The sequence below is a fragment of the Anomaloglossus baeobatrachus genome, chromosome 8 (genome assembly GCF_048569485.1).
Source record: "Anomaloglossus baeobatrachus isolate aAnoBae1 chromosome 8, aAnoBae1.hap1, whole genome shotgun sequence".
NCBI lineage: Eukaryota > Metazoa > Chordata > Amphibia > Anura > Aromobatidae > Anomaloglossus > Anomaloglossus baeobatrachus.
Genome location: NC_134360.1, coordinates 17929897 through 17956598, shown reverse-complemented (window position 1 = coordinate 17956598; position 26702 = coordinate 17929897). Strand labels below are relative to the sequence as shown.

Below are 26702 nucleotides of genomic sequence, written 5' to 3'. Positions count from 1 at the left end.
CACTAATGCCTACCGCCGCGCTCTCCGGGATCCAGCACCGTTCTGCTCCGCTTGTCATTGACTCTTCCGATCACTCTGCGTGACCCTGAAATGACTCGACTTGTAAGTATATGGAGCATCAGAATGATCCTCTATAGGTTTACATACTAATCAAACTGTAGTGATAGAAGGGGTTAATACCGCATTGCCAAAGAAATTCCAGATGATAAATGTAGGAACATGATGTTTTTATTAATTCAACTTGTTTCAGAGATCTGTGTCTCCTTCATCAGGAAAAGAAATCACATTGTCAACTTTGGCTCAGTAAGCCATATCAGAAGTAGAAACGTTGTTGATCCACAAGGAGAAAGTCCTCATCCCCTCCCCCCATTAGGAAGTTGTTGGAGGTGGCCTGACCGCTATCTCTCCCGAGCCATCCTGTACGTTCTATGTGGCCACCGTTTTCATACTCCCTTGGTCGTGACTTCTCTCCAGGAAGAGTTATAAAAAAAAAAAAGGCTGGTAAATTCAACAGATCGGATCCTTCTGTCCTCTAACATCAACTGATTAGGTTGGGGAAGTCCCTATATAGTTCTCTATCAAACTGACCACTCCTGCCGATATCTGCTGCTCCGGCCGACATTATTCTAGCGTTTATTGGCCAAATTTTATTTTACCTCTACTGTATAAACTTGTAGTAGTGTTATGGAAAAAAAAACGATCTGGGTGATCGTAAAGGGGTTGTCTAGTTTAGGCCCTGTTCAGATGTTGCTGATTATTCTCGTAAGCAGAAAACAGTCTGATTTTCATCAGTGTTTTGTATCGGATATTAATCCGTGTTTGGTGCATCTGATTGGCAGCTTTCTGCCTATGCACAGTGTACACAGAAAGCTGCTAATAAGTGGTGTGGGCGGGGTTACAGAGAGCTCAGTGTACACAGAAAGCTTCCAATCAGTGGCGTGGGCGGGGTTACACAGAGCTAAGTGTACACAGAAAGCTTCCAATCAGTGGCGTGGGCGGGGTTACACAGAGCTCAGTGTACACAAAGCTTCCAATCAGTGGTGTGGGCGGGATTATACAGAGCTAAGTATTCAGAGAACTGATAGATCTGAAGCAGAGGAAACTGATTTTTATCAAAACTGCAATGGGCACCCCAGTAAGTGACCCATCGATGGATCAGAGCCTCTACCCCTACATTATGCTGCTCTTTGATTAGCAAAAATCTGCTGACCAATTCCCTTTAATCATGGACAGCACATGGATTACACACAGGCAGCTGTGTGCTGTTCATGACTTGTATGGTGCCATAGACTTGCATGGGGGATTTTTGATCCGTGACCCTAAAAGCACAAGATCTATAAATTATCACCATATTTTATCTAAATAAATATAAATAAGAAAATATATTATATATTATAATTTTTTTTTTTTCTTTTGTTTGTTCAACCTTCTTTAGACTGCACAGCGCGCCTGTTCTTATATTAGCTAATGATGGATGTGACCGGTCCTGTCCATCAGCCTCCTGCAGGTGAAAGCACTGAGGAAGGGAGAGATAACCTGGAGGAGGTGGACGGACAGGTCTGGTCACGTACTTCTGCGTCAGCGGCCGTTTAGTGAACGAGAGCTCTGCAGTCTGTGACCCCCCTCCAACTATATTTTGGAATTTCCCTCCTTTTTTCTTTCTGTAATTGATTTAAACAGGGCATTGTAAATATTTAAATATTCTTATTTTATTTTTTTTTTTCCCTTGAGTAAAGTGGTTGCATGAAACTTTCATATTGATTACATATCGGATTATACGCACCTCCACTGTTTACGGTAGACAGTTGAGCGTATAGCATGTGGCCATCTCCTAGAGAGTGACTAAATCGGAGGTGCGCGCACTTCCACTAAGCTCCAACGAGGTGGTAACTTAAAAACTTTATAAAACCCCTTTTAAAGGGAATCTGTCACCAGATTTTTGCCACCTATTCTGAGAGCAGCATGATGTAGGAAAAGAGACCCTGATTTCAGCGATGTGTCACTTACTGGGCTGCTTAGTGTAATTGTTATAAGATCACTGTTTAATCAGCAGTGATTATCATTACAGGACTACTTGGAGTGCTGCAGGTAGTCCAGCATATTCATGAGCTCTGTATAACTGCTAAATCTACAGCAGAGAAAACATTAATTTTATCAAAATGAAAAGCTCAGTAAGTGACACATCACTGGAATCAGGGTCTCTGTCTCTACATTATGCTACTCTGAGATAGGGGAGCAAAAACCTGCCGACAGATTCCTTTTAAGGTGGATATAAACCTCAGACCTTTTTCCTTTGAACTAATCTCGGAGAGTGGAGAAGGCCACCGACTGGCATTTTTGTGGTGGCAACTAAATGGGTACACCCAAACACAATGGATGGTGAGCTGGTCCTGCCAAAGTCATAGGGGTTGACCGAAGTTCCAGTTGTGGTTTCGGTGCTCTAAGGCCATGTGCCAACAGGAGTAAATACCTGCGGATTTTGCCTCGGAAAACCTACAGATTTTCTAGATTTTCCAGATATCAATCTGTGGGTTTACGCAAGTACAGACACTCCCCATGTTATCCTATGGGATTTGGGGAGTGTCTGTGTCCATGCTGCGGTATGTGCGGCTGCGGAAAATGCTGCGAATTTCCCGCAGCCGCACATAACTGCATGTCCATTATTCATGCGGAATTATCTGCGGAAATCCCGCCTCTCCACTATGGAGATACAGGGCGGGCATTCCGCAGGTAAATCGCACGAATGTCCGCAGGTTTACCGCAACAATTCCACAGAAATACCGCAGCAATGGATAGCGTATTCCAGGGAGTTGCTGCTTGAACCTGCAGAAAAATCCGCAGGTACAATCTCCCATGGGCACATGGCCTAAGGGTGGACATTGCTTCTATAGCGGGGTCTCACTGCATCTCAGTTGACCCCATATATTCTATATAGAAGTAATCATCCTGATAACCTCACATGGAAACACAATTTTGGAATATTCAGCGCTACACAAGATTTTCTTACGAGGACTCCGCACACTGTACTTTTTGTAACCTTTTTTTTTTTTTTTTTCCATTTCTATATACCGTGCTGGCCAAAAGTATTGGCACCCCTGCAATTCTGTCAGAGAATACTCAGTTTCTTCTTGAAAATTATTCCAATCACAAATTCTTTGGTATTATTATCTTCATTTATTTTGCTTGCAATGAAAAGACACAAAAGAGAATGAAACAAGAATCAAATCATTGATCATTTCACACAAAGCTCCAAAAATGGGCCAGACAAAAGTATTGGCACCCTTAGCCTAATACTTGGTTGCACAACCTTTAGCCAAAATAATTGCGAACAACCGCTTCCGGTAACCATCAATGAGTTTCTTACAATGCTCTGCTGGAATTTTAGACCATTCTTCTTTGGCAAACTGCTCCAGGTCCCTGAGATTTGAAGGGGGCCTTCTCCAAACTGCCATTGTGAGATCTCCCCACAGGTGCTCTATGGGGTTCAGGTCTGGACTCATTGCTGGCCACTTTAGTAGTCTCCAGTGCTTTCTACCAAACCATTTTCTAGTGCTTTTTGAAGTGTGTTTTGGGTCATTGTCCTGCTGGAAGACCCATGACCTCCGAGGGAGACCCAGCTTTCTCACACTGGGTCTCAGAACACGAAAGGCACCCTTAGGTAAACTACCTGGGTTTATTGAAGCAACGCTAATAAATAATGAAAATATTATGGAGTAAATTCAAAATATTTTTATTCCATCATTTTTTATTCAAACATAAACCACACCACAAAGGAGATCATGTTACATCCAAAAAACTGCCTCAGGTTAAGAAAGGTTTGGCATTAAATATCCTGTTGAACATTTAGGCATAAATTTTTCTACATATGATTCAATTTACATGATGCGGTAGTTCATCATCAAAACAATGCACTCATGCTATAAGTCGTTCCCAGGTTTTGATTTCATTATTTGGCTATCTTAACAGTATATCTCCATCTTAGTTGTTTATTAAGAACATTTTTATACAAATTTATATAGAGATTCAAGAGACAAATGACAGGGAATTATTTCTTTACCTATCTGCAGGAAATACATATAAACATATTTATTTTATTATTTTACCTCTGATAATATTATTTATCTTGATTTAATCTCTAAAGATCTCCGTTTTATCAGTAAAAATCAATATCAACCAATTAATTCGTTTATAAACCTTAGAAAGATAGCCAAATTCCACATATGGGAAGCAGTGAATACAGGCATGAAAAAACCAAACTTTTTTTTTATATAAAGACATATGTCATAAACATGAAGCCCAGCGGTTTAGGGGCGGGATTGCCATGCCTTTTAGAACAAATCCTAAATTTTAAAATAGCCTCAATGGCAGAAAAAATTCCAATACCAGCTGATAAACGGATAGCATTGTCAAATTAACCTAAATTTAGGCATATGTAAAGTGACACGCCTCTACCCTGCAGCCGGCTAATCAATTCTTAGCCAGCTAAAAACCGCACAAGGTTATAATCTATGTGGCCGTAACCGTTTATGAACTCACACACGGTTTGTGCCCGACAATATCTTATAGCATCACGCGAATCGCATATACAACATTACATCACTTTCTACCGCTATCAGCAATATTTGTAATTAAGCGTAAACCAGACTACAGTGAATACCTGAGCAGAGGATGACTCTCTCCTTTCCCCGATGTACGTTTCGCGCCAGCTTTTTCAAGAGGGGCATGTCGGGTAGGGAGAAAGTTGCTGCTAATATATCGGTCCGCAACCAATGAGGCAAAAAGTGGGTGTGTGGCGAATATCCAATGAACCACAAGGGAGGCGTATGGGGAATACGTCACAAACCGTGAATTCTATGTTGTCATGGCCACACCAACTATAACCTTGTGCGGCTTCAGGCTGACTAAGGATTGATCAGCTGGCTGACGGGTAGAGATTAGATTCATTTTAGGTGGCACGGTAATTCCTCCCCTAATCTGTTGGTTTCATTTTTTGATATAGTGTGAGTTCATATACGGTTACGGCCACATAGATTATAACCTTGTGCGGTTTTTAGCTGGCTAAGAATTGATTAGCCGGCTGCAGGGTAGAGGCGTGTCACTTTACATATGCCTAAATTTAGGTTAATTTGACAATGCTATCCGTTTATCAGCTGGTATTGGAATTTTTTCTGCCATTGAGGCTATTTTAAAATTTAGGATTTGTTCTAAAAGGCACGGCAATCCCGCCCCTAAACCGCTGGGCTTCATGTTTATGACATATGTCTTTATATTAAAAAAGAGTTTGGTTTTTTCATGCCTGTATTCACTGCTTCCCATATGTGGAATTTGGCTATCTTTCTAAGGTTTATAAACGAATTAATTGGTTGATATTGATTTTTACTGATAAAATGGAGATCTTTAGAGATTAAATCAAGATAAATAATATTATCAGAGGTAAAATAATAAAATAAATATGTTTTATATGTATTTCCTGCAGATAGGTAAAGAAATAATTCCCTGTCATTTGTCTCTTGAATCTCTATATAAATTTGTATAAAAATTTTCTTAATAAACAACTAAGATGGAGATATACTGTTAAGATAGCCAAATAATGAAATCAAAACCTGGGAACGACTTATAGCATGAGTGCATTGTTTTGATGATGAACTACCGCATCATGTAAATTGAATCATATGTAGAAAAATTTATGCCTAAATGTTCAACAGGATATTTAATGCCAAACCTTTCTTAACCTGAGGCAGTTTTTTGGATGTAACATGATCTCCTTTGTGGTGTGGTTTATGTTTGAATAAAAAATGATGGAATAAAAATATTTTGAATTTACTCCATAATATTTTCATTATTTATTAGCGTTGCTTCAATAAACCCAGGTAGTTTACCTAAGGGTGCCTTTCGTGTTCTGAGATAATTGCTTTTTGAAGGCTAAGTTGATGTTTTTTGGACCTTGTGTGTTTCTATTTCTCACACTGGGCCCTACATTATGCTGCAACATTTGTTGGTAGTCTTCAGACTTCATAATGCCATGCACACGGTCAAGCAGTCCAGAGGCAGCAAAGCAACCCCAAAACATCAGGAAACCTCCGCCATATTTGACTGTAGGGACTTTCTTTCTTTCTTTCTTTTCTTTCTTTTCTTTCTTTTCTTTCTTTTCTTTCTTTTCTTTCTTTTCTTTCTTTCTTTCTTTCTTTCTTTCTTTCTTTCTTTCTTTCTTTCTTTCTTTCTTTCTTTCTTTCTTTCTTTCTTTCTTTCTTTCTTTCTTTCTTTCTTTCTTTCTTTCTTTCTTTCTTTCTTTCTTTCTTTCTTTCTTTCTTTCTTCATCCTACCATACAGTCCCTTTTCATTCAGACGCTGACAGATAGTACAGGTTGACACTATTGTACCCTCGGACTGCAGGGCAGCTTGAACTTGTTTGGATGTTAGTCGAGGTTCTTTATCCATCATTCGCACAATCTTGCGTTGAAATCTCTCGTCAATTTTTCTTTTCCTTCCACATCTAGGGAGGTTAGCCACAGTGCCATGGGTTTTACACTTCTTGATGACACTGCGCACCATAGACACAGGAACTTTCAGGTCTTTGGAGATGGACTTGTAGCCTTGAGATTGCTCATGCTTCCTCACAATTTGGATTCTCAAGTCCTCAGACAGTTCTTTGGTCTTCTTTTTTTTCTCCATGCTCAATGTGGTGCACACAAGGACACAGGACAGAGGTTGAGACAGCTTTAATCCATGTCATCTGGCTGCAAGTGTGATTTTATTATTGCCAGCACCTGTTAGGTGCCACAGGTAAGTTACAGGGGCTGTTAATTACACAAATTACAGAAGCATCACATAATGTTTCAAACAGTGCCAATACTTTTGTCCACCCCCTTTTTTATGTTTGGTGTGGAATTATATCCAATTTGGCTTTATGACATATTTATTTTTTTTTTCATTGAAGACAAATTAAATGAAGATGATAATACCAAAGAATTTGTGATTGCAATAATTTTCAGGAAGAAACTGAGTATTATCTGACAGAACTGCAGGGGTGCCAATACTTTTGGCCAGCACTGTATAGCACGGTGAGCGTCTTCCAATGACAAGAGGTCTGAAGAATGGTCAGGTAATTTCTTTTAACCTCATCCCTGTTTTAAGACCCTATAGCAGTTAAAAGCAGCTGAAGAAGATTAAATATAGACACTGTACGTACTTTAGCAATGCATATGTTCATTCTTTTTAGTGCTGTTTTCAGCAAGTTTCATAGCATATCAGCTCTGCCTAAAAAAGATGTCAAATGAGCATACCCCTAAGCTGTGTGCATTTTTGTCGCGGTTTCTTTTATGTCTTTTTTTAGCGCAGTTTTGTCACAATACTGCTTTCAAATCCTTATGCCAGCAAAGTCAATGAGAAATCTGAAGTGATGTGTGCACGTTGAAGTTTTTTTTTCCTTGCAGATTTGGTGCAAAAAATTATCTGCATCACGTCAGCTCTTTCAGTGTTTTTTGCAGCGTTTTTCACCATTGAGAGAAATGAAAAAAACGCATGCAAAAAAAACGTCAAAAAATGTCCATTTTACCTGCCAAGAGATGCAGATATTTCTGCAACCAAATACTCAAAGTGCGCACATAGCCTTAGGCGGAATCCTCTCCAAACTAGATATTATAAGAATGCAAAACCATGTAGAAAATGAAAACCTTTCAAAACCTTCTTCTAAATAGCTTTATAAAAGAAAAAAAAAAAAAAAAAAAAACTCATCTGTACCTTCCACCTCCAAAAATCTCTGCGTGAATCTATTCCCAGTGTATGTTTAAAGGGAACCTGTCACCAGATTTGGGGCCTATAAGCTGCGGCCACCACCAGTGAGCTCCTATATACAGCATTCTAACATACTGTATATAATAACCCAGGCCGCTGTGTAGAGCGTAAAAATCACTTTATAATACTCACCTAAGGGGCGGTGCAGACTGGCCAAATGGGTGGCTCCGTTCTCTGGGTGCGGCGCCTCTTCTTTTCTCCATATTTGGCCTCCTTCTTCTGAAGCCTGGGTGAATGACGTGACCTATGTCATCCACGCTCGCCGGTACTGAGGTTCCACGCAAGTGCACTACAATACTTTGATCTGCCCTGATCAGGGATGATCAAAGTGCGCCTGCGCAGGACCTCAGTGCCGGCGAGTGTGTATGATATAGGATGCGTCATTCACCCCGGCTTCAGTAGAAGGAGGCCAAAGATGGCTGAAAGAAGAGGTGCCGGTCACCTATTTGACCAGTCTGCACCGGAGCGACTGCCTAGGTGAGTATTATAAAGTGATTTTTACGCTCTACACAGCGGCCTGGGCTCTTATATACACTATGTTAGAATGCTGTATATAGGAGCTCACTGGTGGTGGCCGCTGCTTATAGTCCCTAAATCTGGTGACAGGTTCCCTTTAACACGGAGTTTCTATATGGATGTTGGAATGGAATCTGATCTATTAAAAACAATACACTTGAAATAATATTTGAATGCATTTCCTATTAATTATTATTATTATAATAAGTTTTACTTCTATAGCACCAACATATTCCGCAGCGCTTTACAATTAATTTGAATGATGCATACAGCAAGGTTTTGGGATTTGTGGGGTTTTTTTGGGGGGGGGTTTTTGTTGTTTTTTTTTTTAACTAACAAAGGAGACAAAAAAGGTAAAAGTACTTGACAAAGTCAAAAGACTTCCAAAAACATGCCGTAAGTAGCAAGAAAAGAAGAAAAAGCTTAAAAAACAATGTTAAAAAAAAACCCAAAACTCATCAGAAATAAAAACCACATTGGACAAAACGCACGTTTCTGATGTAAATAGTTCTTGAATATAAAGTTTGATTTCTTTATTTCTTTTTTTTTTTATTTTTTTTTTTTTTTTTTTTGTCCCCAAGGAGGGAGAATGGTATAAGACAGAGTTTGTGAGCTCTGGAGAAGTCTTGGAAATCCATGCCTGACTCCTAATCTTCTGGATCGCTGTGACCCGGTGTACGGGGTCAGGTGTCTGCGCAGGGAGGGCACCGACGTAGTTCATTTCACAAATCAGGGCGTGTTACCGGGAGGGTGAACCAGCTTTAAGAATAGCAGCACGCTGCATGAATTTCCAGTTTATCAGACCCAATCTCCTCCCTTCGCAAGGTGTAATGTGCTTTCTTCACAAAGCTTGTCAAACAGGAATCCTTCTTCAGAAAGCCCCGAGAGACACCCTTGGACGAATACTGACTTGTTCCGATCAGTCACGGAGCCAAATTCGCCGCTTTACAGGTAAGTTACTCCGTGCACATTCAATATTTGTCTTTTCACAACGCGTTTCCCATCTATTTGTAAATTTAGTTTTGGACTTTTTGGGTTTTTTTATTAAATCTTCAAACTTTCCCGGGGTCTTCGACTCGTAGTAAAGTCACTAAAGTTGGCGGCGAAGGAGTTAAAATGTGAAGAATTTTTTAATCGTTTCATTACTTTACATATACTATAGCATTTTTCATACCCCTTCACCAAATAGATCATAAAGTTTTATTCGTCTTACGTCCTTTTATTGTTTTATGACCTCCGTCAATGACTCGCGAACTTTGCCCCTATAATATTCTCTGTGCGGTAATTTAGAGTTTTCCTGACTTCTGAACCATGAGAAGATTTTACCAATTGAGGTGTAATATTCAGGCTTTATAGCAAAATTCTTGAGTCTAACAATAACTTTAATTATTGAAATCTTAGCGAGACGGGTGTAACACAGATGTGCCGGTGTTGGGCTTCTAGATCTTTATTTGGACCCTCCGAACCTAAACTGAATGGGCAAGAGTTTTGCAGACAAATCAATATATTTAAAATTTGTTTTTTTAATAACCTGGTTCTTGGTCGAAATGAGAGGAAAAATACTCATTTCTCTTAAAATATTTGGCACATTTGAGGAGCACTTTAAATCCAAAAATGTGAACTTACCAAGACAATTCAATTTTTAGCCTTAAACATATTACAATTTTTAACTATTTTTAGTGATGCACGCAGAACTTTGGAAAGTCACAGATTTCTCTAAAATATGACCTGTCAAAAGTTGCTACTTTTTGACACCTAATGGATGATAAATTCTCTCCATTGGATTCTCATCTCTATCACTCCCCATAGCTATGCTGTAGAGGTGAGGGTAGGTGCACTGCACCCCACGGGGGCTTCTTCATAGTTTCTTTAGGACATTCTATTCTACATTTTTGCTCTGGTTTGGCCTACTTTACCTCTGCAGCATTGCTGTATTACTATAGAGATGAGAAATTCAATGGAAAAAATTTATAATTAGTAATGAGCGGTCACTACCATGCTCGAGTACTCAATACTAGTAACTAGTGATGAGCGGGCACTACCATGCTCGAATGCTCATAACTGTGCTCGCTCATTATTAGTTACGAGTACTGAGCACCTGAGCATGGTAGTGCTCGCTCTTCACAAGTTACCAGTACTGAGCACCTGAGCATGGTAGTGCCCGCTCATCACTAGTTACCAGTACAGAGCACCTGAGCATGGTAGTGCCCGCTCATCACTAGTTACCAGTACAGAGCACCTGAGCATGGTAGTGCCCGCTCATCACTAGTTACCAGTACTGAGCACCTGAGCATGGTAGTGCCCGCTCATCACTAGTTACCAGTACTGAGCACGGTAGTGCCCGCTCATCACTAGTTACCAGTACTGAGCACCCAAGCATGGTAGTGTCCGCTTATCACTAGTTACGAATACAGAGCACCCGAGCATGGTAGTGCCCGCTCATCAGTAGTTACAAATACAGAGCACCTGAGCATGGTAGTGCCCGCTCATCACTATTTATGATCCATTTGCACCACTTTATCTTTTTCTAAATTGGACAATTTTGGTACATGCCCTATTTGAATTGAGATCATTTGCAATTTGATTTGAACAAATCATCTACATTGGGTAAATCCGAGACAGGCAATGTTAAAGATTACATGAGCCAGAAATAGGTGACATGGCCTCAGGCACAACCAGGCTGGCTTCCTAATTATACCTTGTAACTGACACTTCACATAGTATTGCCTATTATAGCCTGGATAAAAGCCAAAGCAGAGAATGCAGCAACTGTTTTGGGATGCATATGGACATTAAGAGCATGTCACAGCTGAGGATTAGAAATTGGGAGGAAAAAGCCAAAAAACTCTGAATATATCGCGCAGATAGTGTGTAGGTGTGAGACAGCAGGGCAGTAAAGAGTGGTTAATAGCCATATACTGCTTGTGGAGGTCACATTGATATTGCGGCTGTGTTTGCATTAAAGAACTGGTTGGATAAAATCCTAGGACACCTCAGTATTGTAAACCTCTTTTCGGGGCAGCTGGAGGAGCTGCGATTTGAATTTTGTAAAAACTTGCCAAATTGGAAATTTTTAAAGAATATCTCTCCTTGCACGTATGTTTAAAAGCTTCTTATATTTTAAGCACCACTCCAGTATATTTTTTAATGCTGCATAGGTGCTTTATCTGAAGTCCCTGCCCCCGGTTATATATTCACCCCCCGGCGTTTTCATCTCTTTTTCAGCGTTTATTTGGTCCCGCGGTGCCATTTTGTCACTAACTTCTGATTGGTCAGAAGTTCCATCACAAGTAGAGCTGAGCGGACTCATTAAAGTTCGGGTCGGCGGGTTCATCTGGACTTAAGATAAAGTTTGGTTTGGGGGACAGACTTGACCTGAACCCCAATGGAAGTCACTAATTGGGCAGTTCGAGTCTCCGTCCACATGCAGCCAGACATAAACCGACCACTTCCGCGGGAGGGTGGACAGGGTTTTTCCATTCTTTTGGGTTTGGTGCACACTACATCCAATCACGCTGTTGCTACCCCCAGTGCAAGCCATTCAAACACTGCAAGTGGCTCGCACTGGGCTGAGGTCCAATCGTACTCTAGCACCGAGTGTACCCGAGCACAGCAATGCTCACGTGAGTGGTCAGCATAGATAAAGTACCTGAACTCCGACCTGAACTGTTTTTTCGGTAAGGTCTGTGTTGGGTTCGAACACCGAACTTCGAGTTCACTCCTCTTTTAGTCACAAGCTCTCAATGCATCTCTAGTAGAGCCAGAACGAGGCTCTCATAGACTTGTAATGAGTTGTAACTTTCGGCGCCTTCCATTAAACACTGGAGTTGCCAACAGGTCACGAAGTGCTGGAGGTCAACGAGAGCGGTGAAGACTCTGGAGGGTAAGTATAAAACAGGGGGCAGGAGACTTAGATTTAAAGCGCATTTCAGCGGTGCAATAAAAAAAACACGCTTGAGTGGTGCTTTAAAAGCCTAATACAACTTTTGAGTTGTTCGAGAGAATCTATAATAGGACCAAAAATCACAAGTCATTTTTTAAAATCCTCCTCTTATTAGCCATCTGGACATTTTTGCCCTGGGTTTCATAGTGATGTGCCATTTTGAGATGCCTCCAAAAGATAATATTGATGGGATCGATGAGCTGCACCTTAACCGGCAAAATTATGAGGTCCACGGTGGTTGAGCCTCATGCATCATCAACTTTATTTTAGGAACTGTCCATCAATGGAGTTTCCAAAACAAAACAAAAAAAGATCTCAGAACTAGAAAGAAGGGGGCATGTGACATCCGTTGAAAACAATAGGGAAAAGCTTTCCAATCGTTGAGGGGTCCGACCTCTGGCACTAAAACCCATCCAGAGAACTAGGGCACCCTTTCTGACTGAAGCATTGGTCGATCGTGTGCACTGCTCCTCCATGTGACCGTCGGTGATAGCCGAGCACTCAGCTGGCCTTCGGCACTCCCATAGGAATGAGTGGAGCCGTAGGGCATGATTGACTAACGCTCCATTCACACAGAGCTCTTCAGATCCCCAGTTCTCAGGATTGACGGGATTTCCAGAGGACGGACCCCCAGTGATTGGGACGTTATCCCCTATCGTTTGGTTAAGGAATAACTCTTAAACTTGAAAATATCCTTTTTAACATTGTGGATAAAGCCTCCTTGTTTTTGCAAGGGAGAACCACAAAGAACACCATAGATCTTATTTTCCAACTCCTTTTAATAACTCGTCATTAGAATCTGTTTTTTGACGGTTTAAAATTCATAATTTTTTATTTTTTGTTTAGTTTTTAGAAGTTATTTCAATGTGTACAGCCGGCATGCTGCAGTAACAGGGGCACAAGGCAATACCTCAGGCTCGTGACATTTCCATTAAGGAACAAGGAGTATTGTCCTCTGCTCTATTGTTCTGTAAGGAAAATGTAATGTTCGGGCTGCACTACGTCTTGTTTTACTTCCTCTGCTGCAAACAAAAAAAACAAAAAAGTCTGCGTAACTCGAGTGGAGGAAACCAAAAAGAATAGAAAGGTAAGAGAAGCGGGTGAGCAGTAAAAGGCATCAGGCTGACGTCAGCGTACAAGAACATTGTTACTAAGGGCCTAGAAGGTGGACGAGAAGGAAATAATGTCATTATTACTGAAGGTATCTATAATAAGTTTCACAGATTATACGCAGGAGCGCAACTGGGGTGCAAGACGTCAAACATCCAAGGAAACTAATTAAAGAATTCCAACTCTCTCCGTAGCTTCATGCACATATCCATCAATGGTTTCTGTGCCATTGGTTCTTCCAGGAGGTACAGTTCGGTCCAGAAATATTTCGACAGTGACCGAATCTTCTTGATTTCGGCTCCGCAGGTCTCTATTTTTCATTTCAAATAAAACAACCGAAATGCAATAGAAGTGGAGACTTACAGGTTTTATTCAAGGGGTTGAACAAAAATTAACGTGAAACGTTTAAGAATTGCAGCCATTTTTACAAAGTCTTCTCATTTCAGGGATTCAAATGTGATTGGCCAAATTACCTTCATCATAAATAAAAGATTAATTTTTAATCCTTTGTAGAGAATCCTTTTGGAGCAATGACGCCTTAAGTCTTTCAGCCATGGACATTTTAATCGCTGATCTCCAATGGTGTGAGGCTTTGCCGCCTTTACTGCAGTGACTTCAGTTGTTGCTTGTTTGTGGCTCTTTCTGTCTTAAAGTCCACAGCTTTTATATTGATGGCTTAACCTTAGGATAGGTCATCAATGTCAGTTTGGCCAGGGTCCAACACCAGATGCCCCCGCCAATTAGCTGTTCTTAGTGCCAACAGCGGCCGTCTGTGGTCGAAAACACTCAGTTCCCAGAGCTGCTCTGTCTTCTGATAGCGGGCGGGTACTGCACGTACACCTCCTATTGATTTGCATGGGAGGCGAATGTGCAGTACTCGACTGCGGCCGCTATCAGAAGACGGAGCAGCTCCAGAAATGAACATTTCTGGCCACCTGCTACCACCGCTGGCATAGAGAACAGCTGATCGGCTGTGGTGCAGGGTGTCGGACCCCAGACGATCAGTCATGGATTACTTATCCTAAGGATAGGCCATCAATGTTAAATTACTGGACAACCTCTTTACGTTACTGTCTTAATCATGTGAAATTCATCTCGATAGGGTTGAGATCTTTTGAGGACTCTGCCATTGCAGAATATTCCTCTTCTTCGCTTTTGCAGGATGTTTTGGGTCATTGTCCTTCTGTCTGTTAAGCTCCGTCCAATTATTGCTGTGTTTGTTTAAATCTGAGCAGAAAGTCTCGCCCTGTGCTCTTCAGAATTCATCCGGCTGCTTTTGTCTTCAAACACATCATCAATGATCACTAGTGCCCCAGGGCCATTGGACGCATTGCATGCCCGGCCAGCACACCGCCTCCGCCATGTGTTAGAGGACATGCTGTGCTGTGGATCAGGAGCAGTTCCAAGCCTTCTCCAGACTTTCTTCTTACATCATTCTGGTACAGGTTGATCTTTGTCCGTCATTTGCTGCTTTTCCAGAACTGGGCGGCTTCTTTAGATGTTGTTTGGCAAAGTCTAATCCGGCCTTTCTATTTTTTAGGCTGATGAATGGTTTGCTCCTTGTGGTGACTCCTCTGTATTTGCACCTTGTGGTGACTCCTCTGTATTTGCTCCTTGTGGTGACTCCTCTGTATTTGCACCTTGTGGTGACTCCTCTGTATTTGCACCTTGTGGTGACTCCTCTGTATTTGCACCTTGTGGTGACTCCTCTGTATTTGCACCTTGTGGTGACTCCTCCTGTATTTGCCCCTTGTGGTGACCCCTCCTGTATTTGCCCCTTGTGGTGACCCCTCCTGTATTTGCCCCTTGTGGTGACCCCTCCTGTATTTGCCCCTTGTGGTGACCCCTCCTGTATTTGCCCCTTGTGGTGACCCCTCTGTATTTGCTCCTTGTGGTGACCCCTCTGTATTTGCTCTCATGAAGTCTATTCTTTATGGTGGGCCTAGATACTAAAACACCGCATTCCCGGAGATTGCTCTCCACTGTGGAGATGTTGTAAAGGGTTTTTCTTTGCTGTAGAAAGGATTCTGTCATCATCCGCCACTGTGGTCTCCTGGGGATGTCCAGGCCTTTTGGAGTTCACCAGTGAGTGCCCTTCTTTTTTTTTTTTTTTTTTTGCAGAATGTGCCAAACTGTTGATTTGGCAGCTCCTAAGATTCTGCTCTGTGATGGATTTATTATTTTTTTCCAGCCTAATGATGATCTGTCTGTCTTCCTTTGACCGCATGTTTTGGGTTCACATTAACAGCTTGCAAATGCCACAGCTAAAATCAGCCCCAGACCTTTTACCTGCTTAATTGATGATGAAAACTATATTATACATGACAATAAGCCACTTTGTATTATGTATTAAATATATTCCCTTCTTCCTCCTGGACTAATCACAGGTAAATTAGACAGATTTTTTTCATTACTGGGAGGAGAAAACAGTTGGTGCTTTTACGGAGATTGTATGGAGAGGGGGAAGCTAGAGGCCAACACTGATATTCTACTGCAAGTTCACCTGAAACAACAGTTGCAGTTCTCCATAGAACTTAATGGGCACCAACTATCATCCCCTTTGTCAATAATGGGAAAAATCTAAATTTACTGAAGACATTTTAGCCTTGAATTTAGAATTTTGAGAATGAATGATCAGTCCAGGAGGGGAGACAAGCGGATTTCTCTATTAAGATATATTACAGAGGTTCATATTTTGATGGAAGGAACATGGAAATCCCTTTACCATCTTTTTGGTCATTGAGCCTTATTAGTTATTGGAACCTTTTGAAGTAATTTTTCCAGTGGGCCCCAAAATTTCTTTTATCTAGATCTTTCTCTAAGGTTGCAGAGAGGTTAGACCAGGGACGGGCTGGTGAGCAGACAACGTGACCTCATGCTGAAGGTGGACAATAAGATAAAGTATCACAAAGGATTAACCGAACTTACAAATTTTGCTGAAAAAACAAATAGAGATAACAATGAAGGTCATATGTTTGTATCTGGAAACGGTTTGGTTGAAACTTTTTTCTTTCTTATGCCTAATTTTGAGTTCAACTCCTATCCCACCCTCTACCTCACACTCCTTTGGGTAAATCTCTCAAATCTTTTCTACTTGCGTTCTCATTTCATCTGTTATTATATATTATCTGTTATTAATATTCATCTGTTGTCACATTCCAGCCCTTAATCTAATAGTGATATTTTTGTTTTTTATATTTATTTTTTAACTTGTGAATTCAGCTTAGTGTTACATGGAGACCATAGCCACCGTGGCTGAGTCCCCGGCCCGGCCAGTCCCGGCCGCCGCGGCTGAGTCCCCGGCCCTTTTCTTAAAGACAGTGATCCACTATGAATACAAGACATGTCACTTTTAATATCTAGATTGCACAGTAAATGCAGGCGATTGTATGAGTTGTTTGGGGGACACTTGCATTTTACCTTTTTGTACTGGTTTTATTATATTATCTCCTGAAGATTGTCCTGGACTGATAACAATTAATTTTTAATAGGATTATTAGTGTTCTAAAATAAAGAAATTACCATAGTCAGAGCGTAAAGATCTAAATTGAAGAGGAAGAGAAAAAAGTCAGCATAAAAATTGTATGAGTGGTCACTGGGGAATGTGAAGAAGTGGAGTCATAACAGTGAGTGTATTGCACACTTTGGAATAATGGTTTTAAATTTACCCCCTACAAGTAGTACTCCAGCTATTTCCCCCCCCCCCCACACATTGATAAATAAATGACATATAATGGGTTAAGCACAGTGCAGAGTCTGGGTATTTGTGTTATGCAGCTTCTCTGCCTTCTGCTGGTGATGGGTTTCTCCCTGTTGACTTTTAGCACTAAGAAGCTACATCTCATTGGATACATTGCAGTATCTGTATGCATTACTTATAGACATATATATATATATATATATATATATATATATATATATATATATATATATATATATATATATATATATTAGTATTTAGAGGACTGGTGTAATCCTTGAGTTAATAATTTTATTGACTGACTTTTTATGTCGATGCGCTCTTATAAAAAGCAAAAATTTTTGGCTGCAATGGGGAACATACAGAGAAATAAAGCAAATGTCAGGGGTGGTGAGGGAGGTACCTAAGAGCTGCCAGAGCGGATTTCATATATGAAGTCATACTGTGGTTATGAGGTTAGAGAGTGAGCTCCTTTCTGTACATGAAAACCTGTATTGGACTAGTAGTTGTCACGCTAGGTATGGGGAAGTACCAAGTGAACTGTGAAAGGGAAGGGAAACCCTGTGCCTAGGGAAAGGGAAGATGGTGACCCCTGACCAAACCTACTGCTGATCCCTGGGGTCCCTCACCACCCTAGATAGGTTCCGCACCTATGCGTCGAGCCGGATACCTGACCCTAGGTATCTCTAGTGCTGGACCCTAAATGGGGAACAGATGAGATGAGCTCTTCGTCAACCCCACTAACCACAAAAGGAAGACACAAGGAGGACACACGGGGGAAATGCATGAACTAGTTATCTACAGATGACTCAGGTAGGAGTTCAGGAAAGTTTTCAGCAACGATACCACAGAGGAGTGCAAGCCAGCTGCTTGCAACCAAAGCTTGAATGGACTGAAAAATATCACCAGCACCAGTCCAAAGGAAGGGATATTTAAGCAAGACGATAATGCTGATGATCAGGGTTGAAGTAGAGTTCCTGTTGGGTCCAAAGGGGGAGAGATGAATCCAGCAGGAAAGTTACCTATATCAATGAGCACTGACAGCAGGAATAATGCAAAGTCAGGGAGCATTCTGTGCAGCTAAATGCTGTGACCTTCTATGGCCAGAAACCACATGCCAGTCTCCTCCACGACACTTAGAGATAGGACACCTGCGTTGTGGAAGTACCATCAAACTCCCCACCTGTCACTGTCCCCGGAGCGGCTCGCATGCCCGACCAGCATGTGGTGTAGGTAGCCAGGGCATGGGGCATGTGGCTGAAGCCCGGAGTGAAATCCCCTCAGAATTCGCCTCTATGGGCAAGGTATAAAACACCCGCCATTAGCCAAGTCCTACTGGAGATCACGGGACTTGGCCAATGGCGAGACAGAAAATTTATGGATGCATCGGAGAAAGACTGAAACAAATGACCTAGCTAGCATATTGCTTGTGCTACTTTAAAAAAGTAATCTCATCAGTAAAGATAGAGCAACATTTCACCTTAAATACTTAAAGAACAATTACTTCTAATAAGTCTTTACCATTCTAGAAAGAACATTCTGTACATAACTTCCCTATTTGCTTAAAACTTCAGTTTCCTCAACTTTATTTACAATAAGTTTAAGGCAAGGTGGTGCGAGTGCAGCGGCTGACACCAGGATACGGGCAGTAACACATCTCTCCTAATATTAGTCTGTGTACACAGCTTTAAGGGATTCCGAAGAATGAAACAGCTAAGTGACTCGTAGGAAAAAAAATGTTGAAACAGTTGGTAATTTTCATTGTACAATCCTATAGAAGCAGAAGGGTCGTTGAACATCTTCTGGTTACGTTTCGTTGGCTTTTCTTCTGAACGTGAGCTGAGGTGGGTCTTCATCATCACATACAAGTTTCAGGATTGGGGTCTCTTATACCTTTGCCTTCCCCTTTGGAGATACAGAGGCATAGACTCCATATTCTCCAGATCGGGGTCATCTCTAATCAGTCATGGCTGCAGTTCTTAGTGTTTGCTAAGCCGGCAATGGTGCAACGTGAAACGTCTGGTTTCCATTGCAAAATTTCCAACAGTTACGGGTCTTCAGTACGACTGGTGTTCTTATTGGGATAAAGATATTTTTTAGGCTTCCCTAAAGAGGTGATGACCTGACTGCAAACCCTGAGGCCACTATCGTTATGCCCCCAGTCAAGGATGGACATATCATTGATGCAACCTGTGCAACCGCACAGTGGCCCAAGAGGTAAGGTGGCCTCTTACTACTTCCAAGGCAGGTGGAATTGTGCATTTTGATGAACTCTTGGTCTGTAATGGGCCTATATGTTGTTCTTGCACATGGGCCCCTTTCTGTTTGTCCGCCGATGCCCCCAGTTGTAAGTTATCAAGGTTAGAATACAGCACAGAATAACAGGCAATGCTAGACATAATCACTGCTTTCCAGGAATACACCGCTCCCCAACCACAGCTTTCTTCTTGCCCAGAGGCATTGTGCTTTTGCATGATTGACTGGTTAAACCAGTACCATGACTTTGCCATTTGCCTAAACTGATTTCTGGTGTTACGCTAGGTACGGGGAAGTACCAAACCAAACAAACGACGAAAGAGAAGGGAAACCCTGTGTCTAGGGAAAGGGAAGATGGTGACCCCCTGACAAAACCTACTGCTGGTCCTTGGGGTCTCTCACCACCCTAGATAGGTTCTGCGCCGAGCCGGATACCTGACCCTAGATATCCCTAGTGCTGGGCCTTAAATACAGAATGGATGGGATCAGCTCTTTGTTAACCCCACTAAACACTATGGCCGACACAAGGGGGACACACACAGGGGGAAAGCATTAACTACTTCGCTACAGCTGACACAGGTAGAAGTTCTGCAACGATACTACAGAGGAGTACAAGTCACCTGCTTGCAACCAGAGCTTGAATGAACTGAAAAATATCCCCAGCACCCAGTCCAAAGGAAAGAAGGGGTATATAAGCACCAACAGAATACTGATGATCAGCAGCTGGGAGGAAGGTGAGCTCCTGCTGGGTCCAAAAGGGGGAGAGATTAATCCAGCAGGAAAGCTACCTCTACCAATGAATACTGACAGCAGGAACAATGGAAAATCAGGGAGTATTCTGCACAGCCAAACACTGTGACCTTCTATGGCCAGAAACCACATGAATGTCTGTCACCTGTGACATCTGATGCTGCAAGCAGAGGCAGCTTTACTTCTGCAAAACCAGAGACGCCCAAAGGTAGTGAAGCCGGCCGAATCCGGGGAACTTCAGAACAGCACTTGCAAGCTCAATAGCAAAGAGCATGCAAGTGCTGCACTCCTTACTGAGAAGACCGTCCACTTCTAATAGGAGAATATTATTATTTATTTTTTAAGAAGTAAATGGCAAAGTTGTTTGCTACAAGAATTTGGCACATTTGCTCACTATAGAACATGCGATTAACACTTTTTAAAGAGACTGTTGATTTATATTTAAAGATATATTCAGAGCGACAAGGCCAAAGTGCTGGGGGAAAAGCTGAGCAATGCTCGGGCTGGGCAGGTACGTCACTAATCTTCTACTATTATGTACTTTGTTTAGACACACAATATCACGTTAGTTTCCCGGTGAGTAAAAGCAAACAAGCAAAATGAAGATTGTGTTCGATGCTAATGAGACTGAATCAACGAGCACGTGTGCATTAGATGAGGGGGCACTAACATTTCCCAAATTATTCCAATTTTTTAGAAAGAAATGTCTTTTTTGAGATCTAGCAAAAGAAATATAATTTAAAAAATATTTTTAAAGTGAAATAACCCCTTTAAAATACAGTTTGTCATGTAGCGAAACCTTAGAAACTATTTACCATGCATTTATTTCTTAATGAATGATTCATATCCCAATTAAAACTCTATCTGTCCCACCTCTGTACTATGCTAAGTGTGAATGAAGGAGAACCGGCTGCAGCAGGAGCCTCTCCCCTATGTGATCAGATAAAGAATTAAGCACCTCTCGACACACTGACAACCGGTTTGTGCACTGTTCAGTTTTGTCATCCATTTCTACCTTTTACGTTGAATTTCTACGACCAATCATTTTTAGTTTTTGTCTCCAAACTTCATGTCCGTACTAATTTGAACACTTTTGTGCTTGAAGAAAAATGTTACAAGGAAGACACATTTAGTTTTGTCTTTATCTGAGCAAAAAACCCAGCAAAGACGTCCTGATCCTGATCCTGACTCCGGAGCCGTCTCTGGGAATTTGAAGTCCTGAAGATCATTTATAGAAGACTGAATTCCCAGATGTTTGAGAAACGTTTGACGCTTTTGGTTCTGTTCTATCCTTTTCTGTATTATACATGGAAGAATTAAGTATAAGAAAAATATTTTAATATAAATTCAGATAAATGATTCCCTCCGGGACCCAACGCTCATTTTTGGCAAGAACTAGACTGATATCCCTTGGGAAGAACTGTCACAGAAATCACGCACGATCTATAAAAGTGTAAACGTGTTTCCTTTTTAAATTAATAAAATCAGATGGAGATTTATTTTTGATTCACTTCAACCAGAAATTTTTTAGTCCAACCTGATATTTTCTGTATAAATGGAATGCAGACTTTTTTTTAATTTGAGGCTCAAGAACCCCTCTAAGGCTTTGTTTTACCCATCGCAGTCTATGGAACTGACAAAAGGAATCTGCTCCAACAGATTCCAGATTAATTATATATTTTCGTTTAGAAACATTGTTTCTAGTTTATCTACTTCTATACCTTTAGCCATTAGGAAACATTATACTGAGTTTTTGCATAATTGCCAACAGTCCTGGTTATGTCAGGACAGTCCCATAAACCAGACTAAAAAATAGCTTGTGCATAGCAAAGCCATGTCCTCCTGGTGGGGATTTTTTGGGCACTCTGATCCAGAGCCAAGTGCTGCATCTTCCTGCTGCCATCAGTTCTCTTTTCATGTCATTTCATCCTGTGATCATCTCTTACATTACGCCGCCTGAGTATTCAGGTAATTTTGTGACAAACTACCACTAGGTGTCACCAGAAGCAACTAGTGACGGGAAAGTCAAACAAACCAGAGGTCAAGAGGTCACGTATAGAACACATGGATGAAGCAGAGTCGAGGTCAGAGCACAAGCCGGAGGTCAGAAGCCAGGAATTTACATAAGGTACACTGGAGAAAGCAGAGCCGAGGTCCGGGTCCAAGCTGGAGTTCAGAAGCCAGTAAGTCACGTAAGGTACACTGGGGGGAAAGCAGAGCCGAGCTCAGGGTACAAGCCAGAGGTCAGGAGCCAGGGAACAACATCCGAATCAGGGACATAGGAGGAGAGAGGTAACTACAGGTCTGGAGTAGGAGGACAAGATCAAAGCACATACAGGAACTAGAGCACTTGCTGCAAGCAGTAACTTCGACTGGCGGCGTTCCGGGTGAGGTTGCTCCCTAATGAAGCGGAGCAATAACCCGGAACAAGGTGCCTGGCAAGAGGCCTCTCCCAACACCAGCACAGGAACAGAGGATGGTAACACCCATCCATTGGCGCAAAATACAAAGCAGAACATCGGCTCTGCTGGAGAGCAGAACACCACGGATAAGAATCATGATAGTTTGCTTCCAAAGCTTCAAAGTTCTTGATTTACTTGACAAACCAAGCTCTTCTACTATACATCGCTGACTACTCTGTTATTCCACTCATCAGTGCTGCCTTTAATTGAATACAAGCCAAGCTTTAACACATTGCTGGGTATTCTGCTTTATTGCTGGTCAAGTCTACTTTGGACTCTTGACAAGGCCAAAGTATCCGGGTATCTACCACCGAAAAGCATATTTATTCAGGACTCTCTAGCTAACTCTGCTCTGCCTAATTATTTTTGAATTGCTGAGTCTCTACTACACCATCAGTCCATGCTGCATCACAACTGCTCATCTGCACCAAATGGCTCGGAGGATCCACCTTGCGAGGTGAGACTTAACAGCAGAACTTAATTGTCCTGAATATAATACCAAGGATAGCCACATAGCAAACATAAAGGGAATTGTAAAAAGTACAATAGGTTGAAGCCGGTAAGTGCCTTTGCCGCTCTACTCACCCTTAGGGGCATCAGCTGCTTCACTACCGGTTTTGTGCATCTGCCTTTGATGTGAACATGGTCCCTATGAGGCAATTCTCAAATAACTGAAGCTAGTAATGTAAATTGTAGATTCTTGGCACCCATGGAAAATCTCCAACAAAGCCCCAGGTCTTTAATAGTATTGGTCTTTTCATATGAGTCAAAAGGGACATTTTGCCATCCTCGAATGCTCTAGGACTTGGGTGCGACTGCAACCCCTGCCCCCATTATATTTATGCCACTACAGAAGCCCATATCTGACAATCCTAGTCTAGTGGGTGTGACGATCTGAGGTTGTATGTTGTATTATCACCTAGGCAGGTTGATGATGCAACAATTTTTATTTGTTCCCTACGTGGTCTTGGAGCAACCCAAGTCCATATGCTCCTCCAGAAGTCGAATACCACGACTATAGTGTGTGTCCAGCTCTAAAGGTGAGCGAACCTGAGATTCGATTTTCGAACCGAACACTAACTTTAAAAAAAATCAAGGTTTGGGTTCGGATGCTTTTACGTGTGAACGTCACTCGGGCGAGCAATGCTGTGCTCAGATACACTTGGTGCTCAGGCCATTGCGAGATGCTTGCAGTATCAACGGCGGTAACATCAGCATGTTCAGTGTGGAACCCAAAAAATAGTTTGAAAAGGCCCCCCCACCTGCCACCAAAAGTGATCTGCTTATGGCTGACTGTTTGTGAGCGGAGACTCGCTGCCAATCAGTTACTTGCTCCAGGGTTTGGGTCAAGCTTCAGCCAGTGGAGGCTCTGCTTCTTGGCTGCCGGCGAACCGAATCTCCACGATACCGCTCATTTCTATTCAGCTCCAGCCAGAAACAGTCTTTAGGATAGTTCCTAAAACTTAGACGATGGAGATCACTACCATATCACGTTTATCTCTATAGACCATCTATGGGCACCAGGACCTGGCTGTAGCAACAGATATTCACCCCTCCATGTCACAGCATTAACTCATTGAAAAAACATGAGGCTTATTGTTCTCCCTCACCTGGGATCAGCCCTCTGGATGGGCAGAAGTGCTCACACCCATCCCCATAAATATCATCTACATATAGCTCCACGTATGCAGAAGGTTCCAGAAGCCCAGTCTGAAAAGTTCTTTTACTTTGAGGAAGACCCCTACTGAGATGAAAGACTCTTAACCCCCCCACCAGATGCAGGACAATTCATCCTACTGTAGCCCTGATTTATATTAGAGTCCATGGAGACACGTGGGGTTGACACTTTGTTACAGGGAGAACAGTTGCTTAATGGTGGCCCCTGAGACACTCAGTCAAGTGAGTCTTGAACTGAGATCAAGCAGATCTCTAATCGACTGGCCGAAAAAGTCCACTCTACTTCCATTGGTCCAATAGTCTTTAATCCGTGGCCAGCTCCTCTCGGTGGACATCACTGGTCCATCTACTTATGGATTTATAAAGTTTTGTATTGTTGTCACATTACCGCTTTCAGAGCGGATGGAAGTCGTCAGTACGTCAGTTCAATGAGGGTCCAGGGGTGGTTTAAGGCAACAGTCGCTGGATCCCTGAGGATATGTTGTAAAAATCAGAGCTTTTTCTTATCTGATCTACTTATAATGTGTTACAACTACTAATGAACAACTATCAGGAATTCCAGAAAGTCATCAAATTTAATCTTTTAATTAAAGTTTTAATTAATTAGCATAGCAGGGAAACTTATTTGTGAAATACGGTGAAGTTTCTTTTCCAGTTAGTGAATTAATCCTCAATATAATCAAACTTTTGAGAGTTGCTTCTTTTTTTCCCTGTTAATTACGCTTCAATTGTTTTAACCTTCATTAGCCTTACGAAGGTGTGGTCTATGTGATATTTCTCAGGCACTTTAATTAATTCCATAATTAGTGCTGGATTTAAAAATGGGCCATCCACTTCTGATGCCAAAAGCTTTTAATTACGGAGCTGGTCATGTATGTATAGAGCTGATAAACCGGGCACGTAATTATCGGTTCTTAGGCTGATTGAAGACGTAACCCAAGGCTCTTGGCACAATGCCCCTTTATTTACGAGTAAATATCTACCCTCCCGCTCATAGGGCTCTAACTTTCATCATTAGTTTTTTGCTTTTGCTTTTTTAATGCCTGTTGGGATGATGGACACCGCTCTGTAATTTAGAGCAAAGTTTGAGTGGACTCGTGATCAATGTATACCCAGATGCCAAGATCAAGCGAGCTTTTGCCCTTTTGCTCCACGGGAGTTTGTGGCCTCCCTGAGCTTGCCTTTAATGTCACGTAAGGTAAGAGGAAGTACCAAGCAAAAGGAAGAGAAACCCTGTGTCTAGGGAAGGGGGGAGATGGAGACCCCTGACCTAACCCACTGATGGCCCCTGGGGTTCCTCACCACCACCACCACTCTAGATAGTTTCTGCTCCGAGCTGGATACCTGACCCTAGGTATCCATAGTGCTGGGTCTGAAATGCAGAATGGGTGGGATTAGCTCTTAGTTAACCCCACTAAACGCTAGAGAAGACACAAGGAGAACACACATGGGGAAAATGCATGAACTACTTATCCACAGATGACTCAGGGAGAAGTTCAGCAAAGTTTCAGCAACGATATCACTGAGGAGTACAAGCCACCTGCTTGAAACCAGAACTAGAATGAACCAGTCCAGGGAAGAAGGGAGTATTTAAGCACCAAGAGAATACTGATAATCGAGATGGAAGGTGAGCTCCTGCTGGGTCCAAAAGGGGAGAGATGAAAACACAGCATCAAAACTACCTAATACAATGAATACTAACAGCAGGAACAATAGAAAGTCATGGAACATTCTGTGCAGCCAAACGCTGTGACCTTCTATTGCCATAAACCACATGGCTGTCACCCGTGACACTTAGGGACGGTACTCCCACAACGCAGGTGTCCTATCTAACTCCCCACTTGCCACTGCACATTCTCCTTATTTTTCTCCCTCTGTCCTTTTTCGCCCTTCTGTGGACATAAGCGGGCTTTACACGCTGCGATCTCGCTGGCGAGATCGCAAGTGATCGTACCCACCCCCGTCGGTTGTGCGACACTGGCAAATCGCTGCCCGTGCCGCACAACCTCGCTTACCCCCGTCACACATACTTACCTGCCCTGCGACGTCGCTCTGGCCGGCGATCCGCCTCCTTTCTAAGGGGGTGGTTCGTGCAGAGTCACAGCGACGTCACACGGCAGGTGTCCAATAGAAGCGGAGGGGCGGAGATGAGCGGGACGTAACATCCCGCCCACTTCCTTCCGCATAGCCGGTGGAGGCAGGTGAGATGTTTGTCGCTCCTTCAGCGTCACATATATAGCGATGTGTGCTGCCGCAGGAACGATGAACAACATCACTAATAAGCAGAGAACGATTTTTTTGTTTCGAGACGATCTCTCCGCGGCAAACGATTTTGACCGCTTTTGCGATCGTTTAAGGTCGCTCATAAGTGTTACACGCTGCGATATCGTTAATGACGCCGGATGTACGTCACAAACACCGTGACCCAAACACCGTGACCCCAACGATAATTCATTAACTATATCGTAGCGTGTAAAGCCCGCTTTAGTCTTCA

The 26702-nt window shown here is 42.2% G+C and overlaps 1 protein-coding gene across 3 annotated transcripts in view; it reads left to right on the top strand.

The window, feature by feature from the left end:
* FAM3D (FAM3 metabolism regulating signaling molecule D) overlaps nucleotides 1-26702 on the top strand; it is an 80650-nt gene that overhangs the window by 4899 nt on the left and 49049 nt on the right. The window contains exon 1 of one of the 3 annotated variants that reach the window (XM_075320675.1): nucleotides 9060-9261. The exons of 1 other annotated variant lie outside the window; for it this stretch is intronic. The gene's annotated coding sequence lies outside the window, so the exon portion shown is untranslated. Of the gene's footprint in view, nucleotides 1-9059; nucleotides 9262-26702 lie in introns of those variants that run through there. One more of the 3 variants, XM_075320677.1, reaches the window with a different exon arrangement.